We start from the raw sequence: 12,796 nt of genomic DNA, 5'->3' as shown, positions 1-12,796 counted from the left end.
AATGCACATGTGGACACCAAGGAAAACTGTACTTCTTAAAACAGCATGCAGGCTCTATGAAATGGATTCACCACTCCAGAAGAAGATTGCTCCAGCCCCCCTGGTTAACAAGTGCAGATCACTGCTGGGACACATCATTTAGCAATCTCTCTGAGCTCTGCTACCTTGGGTGGTTAATTGGATAGTGCCATGGTGTAATTGCACACAACTGTTCAGTGTAAAATCCTCAGCTACTGGAATAAAAAAGTTCTAGAAAAATAAAAAAAAACTCCAATAATTGTTTTAAAGTAAGTTGACAAGATGTTTATGCCTCCACTCCACTGAGCAGACTCCTGCTTTTCTTGTCTGCTGTAAACTTATGCTGCTCAGCATGTCCGTTCTCTGTACGTGACAGAAAACCTTAGCAATGCAAGGAGACAGTATTAGATACTAAATTGCTGAAGTTTCAAACAATTTCTTCACTGAGATTCAGTCACTGCTTCCCACATGTACTCTAATAACCCACAATTACCTAGGTAGTTTCAAATTTTGAACTTTAAATAAGTATAGTAGCTGTTAGGTGCTTTGGGGGCTGGTTCCAGCACAGCAACACCTGCACGAAGGCAAACATTCAAAATACAAATGCACTAAGGAATTAATTGTTGCAGCAGATCTAAAGCCAAAGGATGTCGTGTGTGTTGCTACGGTGTTGAGAGGAAGGAGCAGAGAGAATTACTCACCAGGGCCCACGTTTGAACAGCTGATCTTTGCCCCTCAGCAGCGAGGGCAGCAGCCCCGTGGTCCACTCAGCAGCTCTGCTGCCTGCTCTGTGCACACTCCTGGTTCTGTGATGTTTCTGAAAGACAAATGCACACAAAGCTGGGGAAGTTGACAAAAAATTGGAGCAACTGTTCAGCAGACCAGCTATTACATGGAATCCCTTCAACACCATAATGCACAATTATTTCACCTCAACCTGTTAATGCTTCTTGATGCTGATTTACACTCCTAACAATCAGACACTGCCTAAGTGAGTCACTGCACCTGTTGGTTGGAGTCAATCCTTCTCTATTTATCAGTTCCAACATTTTAGATCATAAAGATCACCAAATCAAAACTACACTTAATGGTGTTGAGGAAAATATTTATTGAATAAATACATATACAATTACTTTAAACAAAGCTGGCATTGTTTTCTGTTGATAAACCAACTCTCCTGAGCCTGTTCAGTAGAGAAAAAATTGGAATTTTCTTCTTAGAACTTTCTTACATCTCCAAACCTGATTGGCATCCTCTTATTATTTCCTTGGCACTTCTCTTGAATGGTGCAACCATTTAAATCTTCTCCCACTGAGGCAACAGTTAATTACAAAATACCTCCAAAACAATGTGTAGCTGAAAAGGCAAGACTTGAGCACATGCACGAGCAAGAGAATGCATAAGTAGAAACAAATAAAAGCAGATTAACTTTATGGATTATCAGGTTGTTTCAAGAATTACTGGTATCAGATTCCCACTGAATCTGCATTTGTTGGGAATTTCCACTGCTGTTGGGATGGGCTTGGTGCACTACAAATGACAGTGACCTTTGCCAATGTGACTTATATTGCTGTGTAACTCAAAAGCAGTAAAGCATATGTAGTTCCCCCATCAGTATTCCAGTCTTCATTGTTGGTTTACATTTGCTAGAATTTAATTAAGTGCAAAGATAGAGTTGATGATTCCTAGTGCAGCAAAAGAATTATTTTTTTCCTGAAAATATTGCTACATCATCTCATTTTATACTAGAATAGTTGGCAGCTACTTCTGTAATTAAAGCATAGAGTTAAAAATATGAATGCTGTTATACTTAATTAGATATGCTGTATAGTTTTTCTTCATCGACTAATTTATACACAGATTAGGGCTGTTTTATTATGCTATTAACATATTTTAGATATGTAAAAATACATTTGATCTGAAAGAAGACAACTTGCTGTTAAAAGCAAGAAGAAAATTAATCTGATTAAGTTCAAGTTATTTAAGTCAATAAAAATGCAGCTAAAAAAATACCTCATGCCAGGATTATTAGCCAGCAGTGATGCTGCTGCAGCGATGGTGGTAAAATGTTCCATCAGTGCACTCTGTATCTATGGAGTGCTGAGCCATTTTAGCTCTGCCTTATCCCAGTTCATCTGCTTCTTTTTTCCTTTTTTTTGTTAATTCTATGCACAGTTAGTCTGCAGTGCATCTTGATGTTTTACATTACTGGATCCAGACACAACTTCTAGCACATGTTAATGTCTATTCTTAGGGAAAAAGTGCTTGGAATATGGATGCTGAGAAGAGCTAGACTGTGTTCAACCTCAGAAGAAATCCTTATCACATGATGTGTGGTCAACCCTAAACCATCCATCCCCCATATTTCCCATGGAGTATCCGTCCTTTTTGTCTAAAAAGGCAAGAATTTAAATTTTAATCAGTAAGAGAGGCTGATTTCAGCCCACCTCAAGCCCAGGAAGAGGACTCCTGCTTCAGGTTCTCACTCCCACACTAACCCCATGCAACATTTCTGCCACCACCTCCTCCCTGCCCAGACTCACCTCTGAGGGGCTGGAGAGGGGCCAGAGAAGAGCAACGAGGCTGGAGAAGGGAGTGGAGCACAAGTGCTGTGGGGAGAGGCTGAGGGAGCTGGGGGTGTTTAGCCTGGAGAAGAGGAGGCTCAGAGGTGACCTCAGCACTGTCTGGAACTGCCTGAAGGGAAGTTCTGGCCAGGTGGGGGTTGGTCTCTTCTCCCAGGCACTCAGCAATAGGACAAGGGGACACGATGGGCTCAAGCTCTGCCAGGGGAAATTGAAGTTGGAGAGCAGAAAAACATTCTTTCCCGAGAGAGTGCTCAGGCATTGGAATGGGCTGCCCAGAGAGGGGGTGGATTCCCCATCCCTGGAGGTTTTTAACCTGAGATTGGCCATGGCACTGAGTGCCATGATCTGGTAAAGGGACTGGAGTTGGACCAAGGGTTGGACTTGATGATCTCGGAGGTCTTTTCCAACCCAATCGATCCTATGATTCTAGGATTCTCCAGCCATGCCCCTCTCTGCTCCTGTGCATTCCTGCCCCAAGCCCTGCTCGCCCTTCTCTTACTGCTCCGTGTTTCGGCCATGCCACAACACCTTCCCACAGAGCTGTCCCTGTCCCAGCAGGGCCCTGCCCTCCGTCTCTGCACTGGCCACCTCAACACCTGAGGCAAACTCCTATTTTGGCTGAAACTGCCTAAACCCACCAATACCCAAACACCAGGAGGAAATCCCTCCTTGAGGACGAGGGGGGGGGGGGGGGGGGAAGTGCCCTGAGGTGCTCCCAGACCTCCTTATCAAGAAACACCTTGCCCTGAGGGGTCTGTCCAGGGAGCCCCTCCTGCAGGTGAAGCCCCCCCCCATGCATGTTACCCTCATGCAGGTGACCCCCCTCATGCAGGTGAGATCCCCCCCTCCATGCTGTGACACCCACACACACACAGGTGACCCCCACCAGGCAGGTGACTCACCCCCCTCATGCCAGGTGAGGCCTCCTCCATGCAAGTGACGCCCCTCCCATTTAGTTCACCCTCCCTCATGCAGGTGATCGCCTTCATGCAGGTGAGGCCCCTCATGCAAACGACCCCACCCTCACTCTGGTGAGGCCCCTCATGCAAATGACCCCACCCTCACTCTGGTGAGGCCCCTCATGCAAATGACCCCACCCTCACTCTGGTGAGGCCCCTCATGCAAATGACCCCACCCTCACTCTGGTGAGGCCCCTCATGCAAATGATCCCACCCTCACTCAGGTGAGGCCCCCCCCATCCAGGTGACCCCTCCCTCACACAGGTGAGACTCCCCTCATGCAAATGAGACCTCCACCTCACACAGGTGAGGCTCCCCCATGCAGGTGACCCCCCCCTCACGCAAGTGACCCCCCCCCCCTCACGCAAGTGAGGCCCCGCCCATTCAGGTGAGCCCCAGCCCCCAGAACCTTCCAGAAGCTTTGGTCCCTCCACCCTCACCCTGCCCTGGGAAGCACATGCTCCATTTTTAAGGCACCCGTGGGTCAGAACCACACACGCACAGGAAAATCCTCCCTTTCCAGCCCCTTTCTTCACAGGAGAAGCAGCTCCATTTCACAGAATCACAGACACACAGAATGGATTGGGTTGGAAAAGACCTCCGAGATCATCAAGTCCAACCCTTGGGCCAACTCCAGTCCCTTTACCAGATCATGGCACTCAGTGCCACGGCCAATCTCACTTTAAAAACCTCCAGGGATGGGGAATCCACCCCCTCTCTGGGCAGCCCATTCCAATGCCTGAGCACTCTCTCTGCAAAGAATTTTTTCCTGATCTCCCACTTCAATTTCCCCTGGTAGAGCTTGAGCCCATCGTGCCCCCTTGTCCTATTGCTGAGTGCCTGGGAGAAGAGACCAACCCCCACCTGGGTCAGCCCTGAAGGCTTCACATGCCTGAGGCAATACAGTCCCTAAACACCACACAGACAATGCACCAAAGGAAAGGGGGCTGCTGCTTCACATTAATTCTGTTATTCAGGTTTTCCCTTTGCTGGATTCTACTTCAATAAAGGCAGCCTTTCTTGCCTTCCCTAAGAGACTGGTTTTTCCTCTTAAGAGATTCAAAAGATTCCCATTCCAACTGCAGAAGCAGAAAGGAAGCCCAGCACTCAAGCCCACACAGGGCTCCCAGATCCACAAAGACTCTCCTCACCACGAAGGGGTAGCACACAAAGCACCTAACTCTGTTGATACCCCTTCAAACAAAAGAAGTGTTCCACAGCAACAGGAATTGTCACTGGAAAGATTAAACACAATCCAGGCTTAAGCTTTCCTCCTAAGTTTTCTTGATTAGACATCAAGAAAAATTATAGCACACAAATTTCTGTGCTCCTGAGTATTTCTGATCTACTTATCACTGCTCCTAACCCAGAAAGGGAATGTATTCTCAGCAAGAACACCACTGAAGAAGACACCAACATGACATTTTCTCCCATTTCCCATGGAGGAAAGAAAGCATGTTTGTTTGCATAAGAGATAAAACCAGCAGGCAGGAAAGTTGTGACAGATGAAGGGGTTTGCTTTAAAAGCTCTTACTTTGTACCCCATATGTGGTTTGCCTACCATGTAAATTAAAAGGGAAAAAAAAACACAAGAGGAGGAGGAAAGAAAAAGCATCAACTTAACCCTAATATATTCCAGGGCAAGGGGGTACATCTCCCCTTCCCCAAACTACCTGACTGAAGCTCTTTATTCAGAGCAGCAAGGAATGGTGAGCATAACTCCAGGAAAAGGAAGTGAAACCAGTTAGTACTGTGTGTGTATAACAATTTTACCTGTATTATTTATTACTGGGATATAGTTCTGTATGCAGCACTGATTTCTTTTGTTTTTCCAGTGGTAAATGGATGTGGGCTACTAATGATTCTTCTATTAGACTGCAAAGGTTTCTTTTATACTAGCAATAAATTCTTTGCTTTATATATAAGGCGCGTTTCCTTTGTGCCAACAAGACTGAGCATAACAGTGCAATGTGGACATTCAGCAATAGAGTTAAACCAAATCAAATGTTCTGCTTGAGATTTTTACCTCATTCCTTGCTCATCGCAGCGCCAAGACACAAGAACATCCACAAGAATGAGCCTTGACACTTACCTAAATTACCTGATCAGCTTTCCAATACTGGACGAAGGGCTATTTGGATGAAGTCAAAATACAGTTTTTACTCTTTTCATAATCAACACAGAGAAGTTGGTTGTCACAAACCTGTTATCTCTATCTCTTTGCGTGTGGTACTTTTCCTGTTGGTTGTGGTTTTGGTTTTCACAAAGTGCTTTGTTTCTTATATAAGAAATTTCAATCACGAAACAAAACTGCAGAATCTTTGAAAATAGATTTTTCACACTTAGATTTTTTCCCTCTAAGGCATATATTACCAGTAATAGCAGCTCAAAAATATACAAGAAAATTGTTCAGTGAACTTTCTTGCCCTAATTATTTTAAATGGTTCAATACTATGCTAGCAACACCAACACACCTATGGCTGTATGTCTACACTCCATTACTGGCAATTATAAACATCACTGTGAACAGAATTTCTCCCACTGTTGCTGCCATATAGAATTAAATACAAGATTTTTCAGAATCAAAATGAAAATATTGGTCTGGTCTAAGAAAAAGGAGGGGAGTAAACCATAGAACAGCAATTCACTCCTGTCTGGCAAATTATATCTGAGACTTATGATTAAATATGACTTTGTTATCCTGCACCTTTAGAAGCACAGGAAAGCTCAACATAATAAATGTAACAAACCATGTATGCAACACAAGGCATAGCTTGCTACATTTACATTACTGTGGGATCTGATTTCAAGCGTGATCTGAATAACTCCTGCCTGAAAATCCCCTATTGGCAGGGAGCTCCATTGTACCTCTTATCCTTCTGATCACACTTAATGGAACAGTAGTGAAAAATCAGGAAGATCACAAGACAAAGCCAAGAGCTCGCTTAGTAATTACATCTCCTGGGACTCCTTTATGTTTTACCTTAGGAAGCTACAGGTCATCACCATCCCTTTTATTTCCCTTTTACTTGTTTGAGCAAACATTTCTGCCTGCCAATTTGCAAGCATAGTGACTCCCACAGTTACAGTTTTCTGTAAATGTAATGGCTAAAAATCAATAGTCACTATAATTCTTTCAAAGTTCATTATAAATTTCGATGCAACCAAAACTAGTTAAGATCCCCTGGCTGCAATGACTCAACTACATGAATAAATCTACACAAATGAATAACTATTTTGGGGTCAATGCAATTTTTCACCAGTATGTAGAAAGTCTCAGAGAGCTTTTTTATAAACCAAGGATTAGGAATGAGGCAAAAATCTTCCTGGAGGAATAAACACTCATATATACATTCAATTATTCACCACGATAGTTTTGTTCTGACCCATTTTCTAGGAACAAATGCTTAGCCCTTCATAATTTTCATGCTCCTAATAACCCCCCATACAACTCCATCCTCAGGAACTTGAGCCTCCTATCCAGTACTACTTAATCCAAAAGTCTAACACTCTTAACATTGGAACAGCATCTTCCCAGTTTCACCAAAGAGCCCCAGTTTATCTCATTATTCCAGAGAAGAGCAACGAGGCTGGAGAAGGGACTGGAGCACAAGTGCTGTGGGGAGAGGCTGAGGGAGCTGGGGGTGTTTAGCCTGGAGAAGAGGAGGCTCAGAGGTGACCTCAGCACTGTCTGGAACTGCCTGAAGGGAAGTTCTGGCCAAGTGGGGGTTGGTCTCTTCTCCCAGGCACTCAGCAATAGGACAAGGGGGCACGATGGGCTCAAGCTCTGCCAGGGGAAATTGAAGTTGGAGAGCAGAAAAACATTCTTTCCAGAGAGAGTGCTCAGGCATTGGAATGGGCTGCCCAGAGAGGGGGTGGATTCCCCATCCCTGGAGGTTTTTAAAGTGAGATTGGCCGTGGCACTGAGTGCCATGATCTGGTAAAGGGACTGGAGTTGGACCAAGGGTTGGACTTGATGATCTCGGAGGTCTTTTCCAACTCAATTGATTCTACGATTCTATACATTGTGGGAATAACACACATGTGTATAACCTGAAAACATTAAATTAAGTTGTCTTCCTGGTCTCTAAGTTGTTTTTTTCAAGCAGGAGTCAGGGGAAAGCCACGGCCCTGCTCACCACCACAAGAGGTGAAGGATAATACACCCAATTCCTGCAGCACAAATCCCAAAGGTTTTGTAAGCTCATGTCATTCTTTTTAGCTCTAAAAAACATCTCCAAAATTCCCTACAGAATCTCTGGGGGAAGAAAGCATCCAGCATGCACTAACAAAATGGCTTGGGTTTGTGCTGCCTTTTACAGATTTGCTGAGCAGCAGCAGAAAGCATTTGGCAGCACTAATCAGATCCTGTTTGGAGCCCAGGAGGCAGCAGAGAAACTGAAGAACGGCACCAGTAGTGCCTCCAGAAACCACCAGGTAGTTCTACTCAGTGACTCTGTGGCATGTCATCTTTTTATCCTGGCAACATTTTCCTTACACATGAGTCAGCCAGTTAAATGAGGGGTTTATGGAGAAGCTGAAATGGCAAGGAAAGTTTCTTAGGAATGCTAAAGCCTTCTAAAATCAGTGGATGCCTTACAAATATGTGTTGTCTCCCAAAGTTTTGCATATCCTACATCTGGCTGAGAACTCACTTCTCCAAGAATGTCTTCAAAGCAGTACAATTACTGTTACCAATTTGATCTATTTTCCATAGGTTTCATCTCATTGGCAAGTATCAATGAACACTTTTTATGGTTCATAAATTTAATTTAAATGTCTTCTCAAATTCAGAGTTTAACACTTCCGTTGTTTATCTCAAATATTCCAGTACATATTCTTTTTCTTTTAAAATTCACTGGGGCAAACTGGGAAGCATTAGACATTATTTCTGCCATGAATATGATATATGTAACCATTCTTGCTTCCCTTTATTATCCTTTCGATTTAGACAACAGTGCATCAACTTAAAGTGCTTATATGTTCAGCAAAAATTCATTTGGGTTACTCAAGCTATCATACTTGTGTAAGCTTCCACAGATTTTCCATAGGGAAGAGGAATGCATCCCAAGTTACAACAGAAAACAACTTTAGATCTTTTCCACTAGTAGATTATTTAAAATTCCAACACCCTAGGTTGCAAGGCAACGTCAGTTTAACAGGAGTCAGGATGAAAGCTCTCCTTTGCCAAGGTTTTCCATAATTCTCCTTTTCCTGACTGCTGGTTTCCCTTTGAAGGTGAAGCCCCCACGGAACACACTGAGCACCTGGACCTCTGGTCTGAGTTACTGCCCAGTGCCAACCCCTCAGCTCTGAGCACACAGGAATAAACAGGGCAGATGTCAGCTGGGTTGGGTTTCTTCCCTCTCCAGCACAGTGGCACTGACTGAGTGCTCCCTAAATAGGCTGGCAGGGCATGAAGGCAGCTTAAATAACTAATGGACAGGAAAGCCCAGACACTGCTCTGGAGTCCTGGGAGCATTCCATGAAAGCACTGCAAACAAAGTACTTCACAGCACCTTCAGCCCTTCTCACTGCTTTGTAGTAGGATCTGATCAATATACCACTATCACAAGGACTGACAATGGGACTGTGAATGTCTTGCTGGTGTCCTTTACCATTCTACAAGTGCCATTATGGACCTAAGCTTTTAGACTGCCTCAGAATATTGTTATGAAATTACTTTTCTAAGTCAGCATATTAAAGAACATAATCTACAAAGACAATTAAAATTAAAGTCAAAATATTAGGTTTCTGAACTAATAAAACAGCATTTTAAGGCCAAGAGAAGAAAAGAAAAATACAAATAGCATCTTCAGAGCAAAGGTTTCACTTTCAAAAGTACAACAAGCATTTAATAATCATGCTTCTACTATCTGCAACAAAACTTACACTCTAAACTGCTTGTCAGTTTTGAGATGGAAACTGTGGATTATAATTTTCAAAACTTGTAGTCAACCCCCTGAGAAAGACCACTAACTTTCCCTACCAGGAGCAATTTAATACTACCCCACTCACAGTGCTTGAAAGTCCAAAGAACCTCCGAGTTTTACCAAGAGTCAGGTATTTATCTCACGGAACAGGACAAGATGCTTTCCCCGCCCCCCCTTTTCAATATTGTATGAAGTTTACTGCATAAGAACTACAAATAGGAAATATATGAATAAATTCACTCCAGAAATTACAAATAAACTCACACACACTGTTTAAAGCTCATTTTTACACTGACTGTGCTATGATACCCTGTGCATTGATAACTCAGATGACAGTATAAATGCAATGAGGCTCACTCATTCTCCTATGACAATGAAAAAAATGTTCTTACAAATGATTGAAGGAGCAACTGGAGACAAAGGAAGAACTTTGGACAAAAGGATGATAACCTTTTAACATGATATATACACACTGTCATTGAATATGTGTTGTTCTATGCTGCAGCATTTTATCTTATATCCACTTGAAAGTCCTCAAAGTCCATTTCTGATATATTTTTCCTTGCAAAATATTTATTATAATAAGTGTTGATTCTCATTTACTTGGATGCAATCTAAAATGACTTAGGAATTTAATAACAGAAACTATAATTTGTAGTACAGTGATTTCCTTATAATTAACTTTGCTGTACATTTTGACAGGCAGTCTTTCAGATTGAAACTATGACATTTATCAATACACTTTTAAATTATGCTTACTCTTACTGATGAAAAATGGCTCCCTGTTGTACAGCCTTCAGTTCTCACTGTCACAATAACACAAAACTTGCATGTTCTGTCAGAAACCTGTTCTACAGAATTCTTCAATGTTCCTGTTATTTTGGTTTAGAATTACAGCTAGATGATAATGCCTCCTTTATTTCTCACACCTGCACAGGAAAGTAATGTAGTAATAGGTTCAGGTGTCTTAAATTCTCAATGATAGTTTTCAGTTTTCACCTCCATCAAGGCTACAGTGTCAGAAATACCAGATACAGAGCTGTGAAAAGATCACAGGATTTGTTTAGGGATATTGTACTCCAGTTATTTAAATGCTATGAGAATACTTGAGAGCCATAAAACAACCTTCTTTTCTGTTGCCATCCTAGTGAGGATACGTACACTTTAATACATCCCTTGACACCAAGATGCCCAGACTGCCATGTGTAAAGCAAGGACCACAGTGCCCAGCTGCTCAACTCAACAGTGCTTTGAAGTGGGTCTAACTCAAGGGTTCAAAGTCCAGAGTATGCAGGGCACTACAACCAGCAGCAGGACCCAGCTCAGGGCAAGGCACAGCTCACCAGGAGCTGCCAGGGCTACACACAGAACCCCCCAGAGAAAGCCAGTTGGGTGGCAGTGCAAGGCATGTTCTCATGAAGTTGGGGAGACTAAAAGGCTTCACACAACAACTACAGGTAAGTATTTAATCATACTTAATGACGAGCAAATGATGCAGCAACATCAGCCTCTCCACTCCAGTGTTGCAAGTTGCTACAGTCCAGAAGAGCAAAGCTACGATGATTTGAAATGCTAAATTTGGAGTCTAGTCCAGCCCGCAAAATCTGAATAGTTCAGAAGAACAATCTTATAAATTAACTGACTCGGGATCTGACTTTAAAGAAAGCAGCTTCAAAAATTCCACACATCCTTCACATGCTGTACTGAAATTGCCTAAGTTGACTTTCCTCAGTAAAGTCACCTCAGCTTTATTGATTTGTGTGATGATCTTATTTCTTCCTTCTTTGATCATGTATTATTTAGTGGCTTTGCTTACATCACTGACCATTATGAACCACTTGTGCTCCGTGGCACGTTGGCACAGCCATTTATTATACAAAAAATCATTTCAAAACATTCAAGTCACAGAAATGTGATCATCTTTGTTTTAGCACTGTTTTGACCCTTAAACGTCATAATTCCACCTACAATTCATCCTCCTGGAAGTCACAAGGTTTGGGTTTCACTTGGATCTCATTAGAAGGAACCCAGTATTGTCACTGGAGAACTAGAGAACAAAAAAACAATCTCCATGGTAGTAGCTGAGGATGCTGCTAAGCAAGAGGAATTCAACACTCCAAACGTCTGGGCAACTGAGATGTCTCAACAGCAACAATTAATTTTAAATGCCATCCTACTCTGAAATCTGTTGGCTACAATCACAAATATGTGAAAAGGCTACAACACATAAAGGTTCAGATGCCACTCAGAACTAAGCACTTCAGTGAATTTCTGATAAATCACATTACTTTTGTGCTGCTCCCATCCAGGCCAAACCTGGCTGGGCTGCTTTTGAAAGCAGTTATCGCTACCCAGGAACTCACAGGTATTTTCATAAAGGTATTTTACTCAAATTTCAAAATAAGAGATGCCTCAACAACAACAGGGGGGAAAGCAAGCTGCAATGTTCCTGTTTACATTTGCAAATTAGACTAGATGAAATATGAAACACTTCTGGTCCTGGGTGTAAACAACTATTTCATATATTTTAATAAAGATATGAGATCATCCAAGGAACTGCCCCTAGATAACAGGGGATATTGGAAAGTAAAATGCATGACATTTCAAACAAGTGAAAATGCACTGACATTTTATTCAAAGCTCTGGCAAAATAAATTTAAAAAAACCTTTAAAACTGCCAATTATTTCAGGTATTAAAAAAAAGGGTAAGTCTTTGGTTTACACCAGATCAGTTCTACACATACAGAAGGCTCTATATGGAAGGTTTTACACTGAGTCCAGCTTAACATTCATTTGAAAAATATAATGAGGGAGCCATTACACAAAGTATTATCCCAAGGTCCTGGCCTGTTTGCCTTTCTCCTTTCTTGTCTGCATTCTCTCAGCACATCATCTGAATAATTCTCAAAGTAGAACAAACTGCCCTCCTTGCTTCATGAAAATTCCAACACTAGTGGTCACCACATAGTGAAATATTTCTTCATGTCACACACTTGCTCTGCTGACACAATTAATTTTCTTCTGAAAATGTGCATTTTTATTAATACTGACTATGTGGAAGTACCTGTTATTAACATTGCAATTACTTGTAGAAAGAGGCAATATTGCAGGGTTATTTGATATATTCTGTTATACAAAATATTCAAGACTAATCAGGTTTCTCTGAAAATTTATACATCTTCCACAAAATATTCACGCTACTGAATAAGCTGAGGCTTATTGCAAGCCAGTTTCTGCACAGCTGTCTTATCTCTCAGTGGGTACCCTGGCAGAAGATAACAGACAAACCCTCTATGAACCA

Source organism: Pithys albifrons, chromosome 9, assembly GCF_047495875.1.
Source record: "Pithys albifrons albifrons isolate INPA30051 chromosome 9, PitAlb_v1, whole genome shotgun sequence".
NCBI classification, from domain to species: domain Eukaryota; kingdom Metazoa; phylum Chordata; class Aves; order Passeriformes; family Thamnophilidae; genus Pithys; species Pithys albifrons.
Note: the sequence above shows the minus strand (reverse complement) of the source record.